The sequence below is a fragment of the Schistocerca nitens genome, chromosome 7, assembly GCF_023898315.1.
Source record: "Schistocerca nitens isolate TAMUIC-IGC-003100 chromosome 7, iqSchNite1.1, whole genome shotgun sequence".
NCBI classification, from domain to species: Eukaryota; Metazoa; Arthropoda; class Insecta; order Orthoptera; family Acrididae; genus Schistocerca; species Schistocerca nitens.
In genome coordinates, this window is record NC_064620.1 from 12,975,857 (window position 1) to 12,989,029 (window position 13,173).

Here is a 13,173-nt window from a genome sequence, read left to right on the forward strand (position 1 = left end):
CTGTTTACCACGACTTCCGCCTACGTCATTTCCCAACGTAAACCAGCTCTGCCCAGTTGGTAATGAAGGATCGTGGTGTTTAATGCGGATTCTAAATTATAGCGCCTTTCTCTTGAGGTTACCAGAGGTAAAGTAAATCTGTTTGTGCCTCTTAAAAGTAAATGCCTGAACCCACGCATTGCACCTGTGATAGTTCGTTCCACCAGACCATTGTGGCCACATTTCCTAGCCCCAGGAGTGTGCTGTAACAGAGAAAATCCACTGTCATTATTACTATCATTTTCTTCATACCGCTACTGGAACACATGTGCTTGAACATCATTTAATGCCTTTTGGGTATTGTAGAAGTAGTTGCCCAAGAACAGGTTCTTTCCCTGTTTATGGAATTCTTTTCTTGTTAATATTAAACATCAGCAATTACTCGTAGATTACATTAAAACTAAAGTACTTGATGAAGAAGTCGCTTGATAACAAAAAGGCGCTGTCTTTCTTCATTTACTTGCCCCTAGAATTGGCTGTCGAATACTGCCAAACCAAAAGCCAAGGGATCTTACTGCCTTCCGATATACGTCGCTGTCAGTTCTTCCATATGATTTGGTCGACGTGACCTGTTTCAAGTTGTGTATGACAGATAATGTTTTAGAAAATTAATTGTTTTCCTTTGCAATAAACAGAAAGATATTCATTCTAAGCTATCCAAATTCAAAATTTTCGCAATATTTGTTCATATTTAATATTCGCTTCTGTAATGTGGGAAAGTATTTCACAGTTGCAAAACCCGCATCTAACCCGTTGACCTTACACTTAGCCGCTGATCATAAATTCTAGCTCAGAGTGACACCAGTTTAAGTAACCTAATGTAGCGAAGACTGTTTTCCAGTGCTCTTTCTCACCGGAAAATACGCAATTAACCCATTGGCCTCCGTAAGTACACTGTAATAGTAATTTCTGTGTGTATGCAATGCATACGGGTTGTAGAATTTAGTGATGCTCTCTGTTCCACTTCTGTGTACAATATGCCTGACCTAAACGGGCCCTTTATCATTACAGGCCCTGGGCAGTGCAACATCATACTGACAACAGTAATGTGCTTTTACTGACAACTTCACTGTTCGATTTACCTGATTTTGTAATCATTTAAATAAAATAACATGACCTTCCAGTGGGAGACATTTCGTCCCCCTTTTCCGTCTGTGAAGTTTGTCACTAAGATTTTTGCCTTCCAACCAGCGAAATGCGGCAGAGTACGGATGGTAAACGATTCAAAAACCACGATTTAGTAGCGTTAAGACAATTTCTTTAAACATTGTCGTAAATGAAGGAATTTAGTTTCTTCTTAAATCGTCTTACGCAGCAACGTCCACAGATACCTGAAATAAGAAAAGCTCTTTATCCAGGTATGGAGATTGTAAAACAAACGTCCTACAGTTAGTGTCAGGTTGATCTTTTCGTCTGATAGCACTGCGTAAGTATTTTGTCTAAGACGTATCACAAGTAGTGTTCCTGTAACTGTGGGAATCATTGGTCGAAAACGAGTTTAACACCAATGGTTACAGTACTGCTAAATATTCAGAATGATTATCAATCTAAGACTAAGTTCATTCACAAATTGAGGCGTATTTATAACATTGAAGCTAGACTGTGTATCCTTGTCTTACTTGAGTGGGCATTGGAAGGCGTTTACACACACGTATACAGTACTATGAATACTTCGAACGCTATAGTTAACGTTGCTCTCATAAACTAATTTTTTTTAAATTCTTCTGGATCTTCAGCGAGCAGTGTGTGTTGTAGATACAGTCTTAGACAAAAAAAAACTGACTGCCAGAGGTTGACATAAGGGGAACAATACAGTCGTGCTCCCCTCAGAATTCTATGGCTAGCAATATGCTCGATCTGACAACATTGTAGACTGCAGCACTTCCCGGAGGAAGTCTTGATTGCAGTCTGATTACATCAGTCACGACTACGACCGTAGTCTTGAGGTAAAACACGAGACTAGGTAATACGACATCTGGCAACAGAAAGCACACGTCGACAAAACTGTTATCGCCCCTTCCTCTCGGTGCTGATGCTATGAGTGTAATTCAAGCGAATCTAAAATATATTTCGCTTTCTCTCACATTGGTAATAACAGTTTGGTTCAACACTATTTTAGTGAGAGATTGCTTGGCCGGCCATCTGCCTCTGAACACTGCATGCATCTGAGTTCTCTGGCACCAATTTGGTGCCCACCAGTGGCGGCTGAGGCGCCCCACTACCTCGCCTTCTGCTGACAACGTATCCTCCACTCCTCACTCTCGACGGTGTAACATGCTTTAATGTTGAAACTTCCTGGCAGATAAAAACTGTGTGCCCGACCGAGACTCGAACTCGGGACCTTTGCCTTTCGCGGGCAAGTGCTCTACCATCTGAGCTACCGAAGCACGACTCACGCCCGGTCCTCACAGCTTTACTTCTGCCAGTATCTCGTCTCCTACCTTCCAAACTTTACAGAAGCTCTCCTGCGAACATTCTGGAAACATCCCCCAGGCTGTGGCTAAGCCATGTCTCCGTAATATCCTTTCTTTCGGGAGTGCTAGTTCTGCAAGGTTCGCAGGAGAGCTTCTGTAAAGTTTGGAAGGTAGGAGACGAGATACTGGCAGAAGTAAAGTGAGTTGTGCGTGAGTTGTGCTTCGGTAGCTCAGATGGTAGAGCACTTGCCCGCGAAAGGCAAAGGTCCCGAGTTCGAGTCTCTGGTCGGGCACACAGTTTTAATCTGCCAGGAAGTTTCATATCAGCGCAGAGTGAAAATTTCATTCTATGCTTTAATGTTGTTGAGTGGTGACCCATAAAATTTGTCTACGATTTGTGTTTCACACTCGACAGCAACGGAGGCACAAAACCGTTTTTATTTGATGTGTATTTTATTACACTAGTATGAAATATATCACTGTGGCACAGCATTAATTTCATTGTTCATTATCTAGTGTGCTATAATTGAAGTGTCACATCCTGTTCTTTTTCCTTTCACAGAGATTCTTCAAATTATTTTTGTCATGGATTCATATGTGTTAGTCAAGGCACAGAGAGTAAATGCAATGTAATGTGTTTGGTTTCTTTCTTTGATTCCCTATGGTAAATGGATGCGAAACATTGTGTCAATACCTTTCAGAACCTGCTCTATAGCTACTGAGGCAAATCGCTTGTTTTGAGGTCCATACATTAATCAATGGAGAAGTGAACGCTGTTCAAAAGTGATATTTAAAATATTCAATTGGATTTAAGGCGACAAAATTGCCCATATCTGAAGCTACCCAGACAAAAAGTAAGTTGCTAGAGCCGCTGTTACCAAATGTCAGCTGAGAGTTCCTAATTGCTACTGTGGAAGTTTAGCATAGAGGCCCTATAGTAATCAAGAGGTTCAATTCCTTCATACTTATCACCCTGACATGTGAGTCTTAAGTCAAGAACAATATTGAAATTCGTATCGTTGACGGTCGGTTGGAATTTCTTCAGAGACTCTTGTATTGTGAATCAGCTTGGCAGTCAGAAAGCCGAGATCTATGACCATTAACACAACTTGCTGTGTCGAGCTACCAAGAGGACTTGATGTGTAAAGGTTTTCTTCCGATTTCGTTACACAATTGTTTCTGGAAATTCACAGCTCCATAAAATAAATCAGAAAAAAAAAGCTCGCACACGCTGATCCCTGCCATGGTTAGAACTGACGACTCATTCAGCCGTTGCGACACGAGACACGGGCGGTACCACGGGGCTACGGACACACTGCTACCAGCACGCCACTCTCGTCATGGTATTGGTCGCTCAGCCTCATAAAGCATCGTGAACGATAATAAAAATTGTCACTTATGTAAAGAACAGCATTTCTTTAGCCAAAAAATTGAATTTTCAGTCTCAATATCTAGGGGTTATATAGCACAAGTCATTCACATGGAAAGGGAATATCAAGTGAATTTAGCGAGTCAATTCAGTACCATACGATGATTGCACTGTCACAAGTGTTGCAAAAATTTTGTGATGATGTTGCCAATTCTCAGTTGTGCTAGGAACAGCTCTGTAGCGGTATGCGAGGAGAATCCCATCCACTCATAGGAGGACACGGAGAGGAGGCGTGGGGTTTGGTTAATATGTAGCGTTTTCTCCTACCAGTTGTGTCAAACCTTCAGGTGTAAAAACTCCCATCATGATTACAGTTTCCCACAAAATATATACGAATAAAACATTTACCCTGTTACTTTGTGACAAAAGATTATTTCAGTACAATAAAAAGTCTTTGGAAGTCAACTTTGCCCACCTGTCACGAAAGGTAAGATGACAAACACTTTGCACCTCGAAATCGATTGGATCTGTGTGCAGTCTCGTGATCATACAAGTAGAATTTCATGAACTGCACGAGACTGTAGAAAAATGGTGGTAGGAATGGAAGCTATAAGAAACACAGTTAACTAATTATTCTGTGCCACGTAATAATACATTTGAAAATTCAGAAGAGAAGAAACTAAAAATTATGCTCATTAAGACAGAAACTAAAGTGCAGATGAGGGCACTGTGCAGGTCTGCGCTTTTTTATCTTCAGATCTATACAAATATTCATTGCTTTCGTAATGTTTCCCTCTTGTTTAGTCTTCTAATTATGAACTGGATCCACACCCATTAGTCTGATTGCTTCTTTGCGTCCTTCCATCTACTATCTTCGTGTGTTATTGCTCGGTGTACAAAAAGCCAAATGTTATTCCCGCCCCCACGAGGTATTAGAACAAGGTCGCAAGAAAGCTAACAAAGTATAATCAAAATACATTGAGACGCCAATTTGTCTGTCGTCATGGTGTTAATTCGACAGCAATAGTTGGGTATTATTACCTGCATCACCGGCATCCTATTGTTGTCTTCTCTTACTGAGGTTTTCATATTACCCTGAACACAAGACGCCGAGATAAATGTGTATATTCTCCGTGACGAAACATCCCACATTCCATTCATCCTGATCCATTCTTTACGTGCATCGGTAGCAATGAGTGATAGGAAAGTTGTTGTGAGGTGACGAATAACAATAACAAAGGTAGTAGTAAAAAATCAGTAATCAAGGATATTTACTGCATTACAGACAATTGTTAACGATTAACAAAATAACCAAGAAAGGCTGAGTGTTTAATTTGCGCACTGCATAGGTGTTCTTACCACTCTGTTACTGAATTCTGTTCCGGTTGTTTGCAGAGGGAAAAGAGAGAACCCTGTAGCCATACATATCGCTAGTACAACGAGATATTACCTATCAACTATCGTAGCTTTACATCACGAGACGAACATGCCGTCACCGAGCTGATATTTAAAATACATTTCTGTTTTCTCTCTCTGTCTCTCTTTCTCTCTTTTTCTTTTAATTTTTGAGGAAAGCATCAATAAGCGCGAGTAATAAGCAAGTAGGCATATAAACTATTTTTCATCGGGTTATATAATGCAAAAATACACTTTTTAAGTGTACTATTGCTTAATTACAATTATTGATAGTCTATTCACGAGCTTTCGTGCATTCAGTGGGGTGAAACCTATTACAGAAGCAAGCAAAACACAAATATTTCTTGCACCATCCCCAACACACAAACGAAATCTCGCTGCACTGACATATTGTCTGATACATTGCTCGGAAAACATATCTGATTCATGTTGCTAAATACAATTGTGTTAGATACCAATGTGGATGCGTAACAAGTGTATAAAAGTATATCTTGAAATACACAGAAAGGCACAAAGGGGTATTGTACTGAAACATAGCCATGAACAAGATTGTAACTGGGGTCGACATAACGTCGTCTACCACCTTGACAACTCGAACGGTGACAGTGCTCGGCCGGTTACTTACGTTTACTGGTATCAAAGCAACAGCACGAAAACACAAAAATGTTAATAACCTGAAGATCATTAACTTTGGAACACATAGTAAAGTAAAGCAGTCATCAGTTAGAAGATTGGTTTGAACACCACAGTGCTTTAATAGGCACGGTCCTGTTGGAGGTGGTATGCCATTGCTTTCCTCCGACCTTTGAGTTGACTTGCCTAGACAGTTAACAGGGGAACCTACAGTTTAACGTGGCTTTCGGACCACAGTACAACTCGGCATTTTTCACATCAACAAAAACTGTCTGTGGGGAAATAAGTGTAAAATGTAAGATAAATTTCGTGCGACTGACCAAGGATCGAACCCGAGACCGTCGTGTTCGTAGTCTTTCTATTTATCACTTTGCCGCCATGTAGCCACCAGCGTGGCTGCTGCTTGGCATTGAAATTAAGGATCTCTTGTTTGTGCCTGCGTTGGCACTTGCGCGTCCCTGCACCAAAGTAAAGAGAACTCAATTGAATGTAGTGCCTTCAAGTTGGCATAAACAGAAAAAGAGAAAAATTGAACAACATAAATGGTCTCTCTTTGATGCCTCGTCTTCCTTGCCATTATGCGTCTTATGAGAAAAAAACGTACACTGGAAGGTCATGTTGTTTGATATTAACATGAAAAGAATTCCATAGAAAGGGAAGAACCTGTTCTTGGGCAACTACTTCTATAATAACCAAAAGGCATTAAATGATGTTCAAGCACATGTATTCCAGTAGCGGTATGAAAAAAATGATTTCTTTACAACAATTATTTACTCACTCATTCTTTTTTAAATTTCTCTCTCTCTCTCTCTCACACACACACACACATACACGCACACACAAACACACACACACACGCACACGCACAAACACACACACACACACACGCACACACACACACACACACACACACACACACACACACACACACACAAATATTGTTTTTTTATTTGTTTGTTGTGCTCGACTATCGGCCAGGCACGAAAACGTTTTGAGTACACTTACGAAAGAAATATAAAAACAACTATGAGAGTAACTGATTTATCTTGCTTAGTTTGCAGTCAGTTCTGTGTATTATTAGTAACTACGCTCCAGTCCCTAAACCTAGTTACAGAAATGCGAATCAGACGCATTATGTATTCCAGGCCATGCCAGCCGTGTCTTTGAGGTACCAGCTATGGTCACTTCCCAGCCATCTGTAGGAACAAATCGGTTCGTCTTCTTCGTGCTGGTACTGTAACTGAGATTTGGCGATAAGGCAAGGTATGTTTGGCAACTATGTGAACGACGAGTTACTTCGTGGTATGCACGGAATTAAGCCTCAAAGTTCACTTGATTTTTCCTGTATTTCCATTGAATAATCTAAGTCATTATCACTTGAGGTGTAACAAAATGTTGTACATTTATGGTTTTCAGCCCAGGAAAGTCATTGCACGTGGATATCGCAACTAATCTTGTCCTTTAAATAGCGATTTACGAGTTCTAGCCACAATTATACTCGTAATGGGAACCCCAGACACATGGCTCTTCGCTAGCTCTGTGGCAACATGCTGACGTGTAGAAAAAGCGTCTGTTCTGGTTCGCGGTTCCAGTCTCGCTGACTATGACGTTTTTATCCCTTCTGTGAAAGGGCTACAAGCAGTCAGATCAAACGACACGAAAATACTTTTGGCTCATAGTGCAATGGTGAAAAACATATAATGCTGCACAACAGGTAATGCCTCTTTCCGTTGCTGACAAGAAAATTTTGGGTTTCTAGGAATACGTAACTTTATTTACCTCTTGAGTATGACACAGCATATCAATTAACACAGACCCAATCTAAATCTAAGTGAGTAGTATTTTACTAATTCGGTTCGATAGAAGCACGCTTGCATGCAGATACTCAGCTTTATTAAAACAGATATTCGTGGTAAGGTTATCTTGGGTAGTTTTATTTCATTTCTTATAAAACAGTGCACAATTTTCGAAGGGTTTCTTTTAGTGTTGTCTAAACAATAGTAAACATGAGAGAGAAATTAATCATCAAAGACATATGCGAATTCTCTAGTGCTATCTATAACAGTCTGACAATGCACATGCAGTTTATTGATTACATGCATGTAGAAAACTTGTTCTGAGTTAAAGCTGTCAAACAAGGTTTGAAGAAGAATAAAATACCGCTACCACACGACAGCTGATGTAGAAAATACTTTTCTGACGTATTTTGGCACGATGCGCTCTACCCATTCATAATACAAAAGTTTCGACATGCATGCTGTGCCTTGCCGTCTATTGAACCTGAAAAGAACAAAATGTCGCTGTAGTTGGCCCTTTTTCCACATGCGACTATTTTGGGTTGAGAAGTGAAGGGAATTATGTTCAAAGTTCCATTAGATTGATAACTACAGCATACAGCAGAATTGCGTTTAAAAAAAATGTAGCAGTGAATTGAACTCTCGACGTCTTGTCTACAGTGCGCTACACTTACTGTTACACTACTAGCTGAACCGTAGCTACAGCAGCTCCAGAACTCAACAACAATTCCTCCAGAACTTCTGCATTCCACAGTGTTGTGAGATAATGCATAAGGCCGGATGTAGACTTCTGAGAGACAGACAGTTACAGCTTTTGTTTTGCACTGCACGACGTTTTCAACAAACAGATAGTGCAATAGAGTATCTGAAGGGGAAAGAAACACTTCCTAGTTAAATTCCTGCATCCTACACTGTTCGAAGTTCTGTGTGGGTGGCAGTCACGTGATTTTATTTCCATGATTACAAAATAGAGTCGAATGTATGCACCGATTAGCCGAGGCAGCTAGTTCATGGCGATTCAGTCAAACAAGTAAATGAATCTACTGAACATGCTGCAAACGACTACATGCAGCCTGTGTGTCAGAATTCTCATCCAGTGTGGCGCAACGGCGTTACAATAGAAAAATGAGCCACAGGGCAGAGGATTTGGTGGTCTGTTGGATTTCTGATAGATTCATATCCTCGTGGTCTGGGTTTGATTCCAACTTCTGCCAAACATTTTTGATAGGAAGAGACCGATTCTATTCTCTTCTGGCTACGACAAGTGAAGAAGGTATAATGGCATTGTGGTCTGAAATTCACATTAAACATGATATTCTTTCCCTATAAAGTAGACATTAGGCTGAACCACAATAAAGTCAGATTATGTGTTATCAAGCTCTAGGATGAGAACACCTATCTGCTGGTGGATAATAATTTTGATTTTTAATGTATTTTCATTCTTTGTAACACTAACGATATCTGATGTTTTTGACTCCCAGTGAGAAACAGAACTATTTGTGAGATCACTGTAAGTTCAAGGATGTTATTCCGAGCTGCTGGTGGAGAAAAATTCAGTAGCTGACGTCTCTTTGCGTGTAGTCAACAACGATATGTGTGGGTTTCGATTGCCAGTCAGCACTGAACTCTTCGTCATATTATTTCTAGTTCACACATGCTCACATGTCGCTGTTGGTGTAACAAACCCATATTTAACGTTCGTTTTCTCTAGAATATAACAGCGATAGATGCCGGGTTGGAGTCCTGGGAAGGAAAAAATTAATGATTCGTCTCGTCATTTCAGTTAAAATATCTTGCTACCGCCGAGAAAATCCGATATGTCACAGTTGATTGTGCTTCGATAACAATCCGATTAGGTTCTGGGTTCGAATCCCTGTCCAACAAAAATCTTTACCTCACACCATTTCAAGTAAGTTACTTGTGAAGAAGCAATATTTAACATCTCTCGTAGTTCGTTAACAGGAACAATAGATGCTGGGTAGGAATTCACGTCCGTTAAAAATGTTTACGTTATGTAATTTAAAGTTGATATTTCGTAATTGATACTGTCTAAAATCAAGGTATATCACTCTCTGTATGCCTAGTCAGGAATGACTGTTAGTTTCCGTCAGTCACTAAATCTTTGCTTAGTCTGCATGACCTGGGTTTAAATGCATATGCAGAACGAGACGGTTCGTCGTATCATTTGAAGTTCATACATATTCCCAACTAGCAGCTGGTGAAAAACTTAAATTTTTAATGTCATTTTGTGTTAAGTAATAAGTACGGTATGTTACTTTGAAGAGGAAATAATGAATGCGACTAACTTACTACGTGCATTACCTATCTGACGTAATAACGAGAGTGTTAACATTTCAGGTATGTCATTTATTGTAATAAATGTGAGCTTACAAGCCTTAAGGACAGTCTTGTCTGTGATAAGGTGTTCCCTGATAGTTGTAGTATCGTGGTATTACTTTACATGTTTAGTTATTGCGATACAGAGCAGTGTTTTCTAGTGGTGATTTGTTGGAACCATTTTCAATAGTCAAACGACTGTACCGAAGAGCGATTAGAGGACCTGCTAGACAGCTGCATTATGAGGGTTGTATGCGAATCAGGAGAAATTCAATTCAGGTGGTTCAAATACTTTTGAGCACGACTGTACATGTAGGCGTAGAGAGCAGTATATAGACACGAAATTATCGGTCAGTTTTTCTACATCTTTTCTGGACCGAATTACATTTTTCGTCGAGACCAGGGACAGGATCTTTGGAATTTAAAAATTCGAGGTCTAAGTGGAAAGTGGATAAAACTAGGCTGATGTCTGAGCGAACCATCGCGAACGTAAGCTTCACAGAGATGGTCATAAGTGAAGTGTTGGCAGAAGAGCCAACACCGTGTTGCTAGAGGAGGCCAAAATACACGCGTTTAAGCTCACGCGGACTGGCGTGAGGTCTGGAACAGGACAATGTCTTGAGAATTGTAAATAAAGTACGTATATGATGTAATACTTAACTTTAATCCATAATTGGTGTACATCGCTTTTGACGGTACAGGTTTTATAATAAGCTCAATATAACTGGTAATGGCGCCTTGCTAGGTCGTAGCAAATGACGTAGCTGAAGGCTATGCTAACTATCGTCTCGGCAAATGAGAGCGTATTTTGTCAGTGAACCACTGCTATGAACGTCGGCTGTACAACTGGGGGCGAGTGATAGTAAGTCTCTCTAGACCTGCCGTGTGGCGGCGCTCGGTCTGCGATCACTGACAGTGGCGACACGCGGGTCCGACGTATACTAATGGACCGCGGCAGATTTAAAGGCTACCACCTAGCAAGTGTGGTGTGTGGCGGTGACACCACATTCCTCCCCCGCAAATCGGCGTACGGTTGTGTTATAAGGCTTCCGCCCGCCGTGGGGAGGACCCCATGTTGACGTATGCGCCTAACAACAGGCGAGGCTGTGCCACCCGCACCCTGCCATTCGGTCCGAGGGGAGCTAGGAAACGCCTGAAAACCTAGTCGAGGGTGCACGCCAACATGCGGTGTATGCGCCCGTAGAGAGACAGGAGGGGCCGAAGGGTCGACCTCCATCGGGGCAGTGCACCCGACGGGCGAAGACGACATCTGGTCCGGAGCGGGCAAGAGTTCCATGTCGGAGGACAGCTGGTCACGGGAAGCGATCGGCGGCGTGTGACCCAGGGAGGCGCCCGGCGGTTGCATCGACGCGTCCACTGCGGGCGTCGCCGACGGGAGAACAGGCGGCGGCGGCGGCGCGTCGCCATGGGGCAAAATGGAAGGCAGCGTCGGTAACACCTGGGGATGAGGCGAGCCAGTAGATGGGTCCCCAGGGCGCTGACCTGACGGCACCGTCGCTGAAAGCAGACGGGGAGCGGCAGAACCCGTGCGACGACAGAGGCGCAGCTGATTGAGATGCCGACGCACCTCACCAGAGGCCCCCAAAACCAGATACATAGCCCGGCCGAGGCAGCGAAGAATGCGCCCTGCGAGCCAACGCCGTGAACCTCGATACTTGCGATAGTAAACAACGTCGCCTGGAGCAAAAACAGGTGGCTGCCGCTGCACAGGAACCTGATGCGGCGGATGCAGCAAAGACATCAAGGTTCGATAAGGACGACCGTGGAGCAACTCAGCCGGCGAGCGACCATCTCGGGGCTGAGAGCGATACGAAGACAAGAAGAGCAATAACGCGTCCTCCCGAGAATGAGACTCTTTCAACTTCAACATCTGTGACTTGAAAGTCTGGACCAATCGTTCAGCGGCACCGTGTGACCGAGGCGAAAACGGCGCGGATGTCAGATGTTGAATACCATTGGCCTTGCAGAATGACTGAAATTCTGCGGACATGAATTGTGGGCCATTGTCGGAAACAATAGTCTGCGGAAGACCTTCAATGCAAAAGATAGCGGATAACGCTTGGATGGTGGCAGACGATGTCGTGGAAGACATCCGTACAACAAAAGGAAAATTACTGAAGGAATTGACCAGAACCTACCATCGAGCATTCCAGAATGGACCAGCAAATTCGATGTGCAAGCGTTGCCAAGGGGAAGTGGCTTTCGGCCATGCAAAGAATTTCCGCGGTGGTGCGGATTGTTTTTCGGCACACGCCATGCAAGAAGAGCACATATTCGTAATCGCAGCATCGATTCCGAACCAAGTACAGTGCTGACGATCAAGTTGTTTCGTGCGCACTATACCCCAATGTCCTTGGTGGAGAAGCCGTAATACAGAGGACTGTAACGAACGTGGAACCACGACCCTGGATTGATCATTATCAGAACGCAACAGCAAAACACCACGTCGAACAAAAAGTCTCTCCTTGTGAGCAAAAAATCGGCGAACCAACGGATCCTCGATCCGTGACTTTGACAAGGGCCATTGCGTAGCAACAAAACGCAAAACGGCAGCAAGGACAGGGTCAGCAGCTGTGGCAGTAGCTACACGACGAAAATCAATCGGAAACGATTCGACCACGTCATCGGTTTCCGCATCAATGAACATGCAAGCAAGTTCGGAAAAATCGAATGCTCTATCCTCAGCAACAGGCAAACGGGACAACGCAGCGGCGTTTCCGTGCTTAGCAGTGGACCGATACAAGATATCGTAGCGGTACTGCGAGAGGAAAATAGACCAGCGAATAAATTTCTGCGCTGTAGTTGGAGGTACAGGCTTGTTCGGATGAAAAAGCGACGTCAAGGGTTTGTGGTCTGTGATGATGGTAAAGTGACGACCATACAAGAAATCATGAAACTTAGTAACACCAAAGACGAGAGCCAAAGCTTCTTTCTCAATCTGTTGAAACGTCCCCTTTGAACAATTACACAAGACTGTGCTTAAACTGACACACAATATTTTTTTAGCGCAACGCAATCTGACTTTCAAAAATCCCTACAAAAGAATGGCCCTGACTATATTTAACCTATACGTTTCACAAATCACTTACCTCACAAAAATCTTCGTTACTCGAACTACAGCACTACAGCGAGAGCCACTACTGCCAGC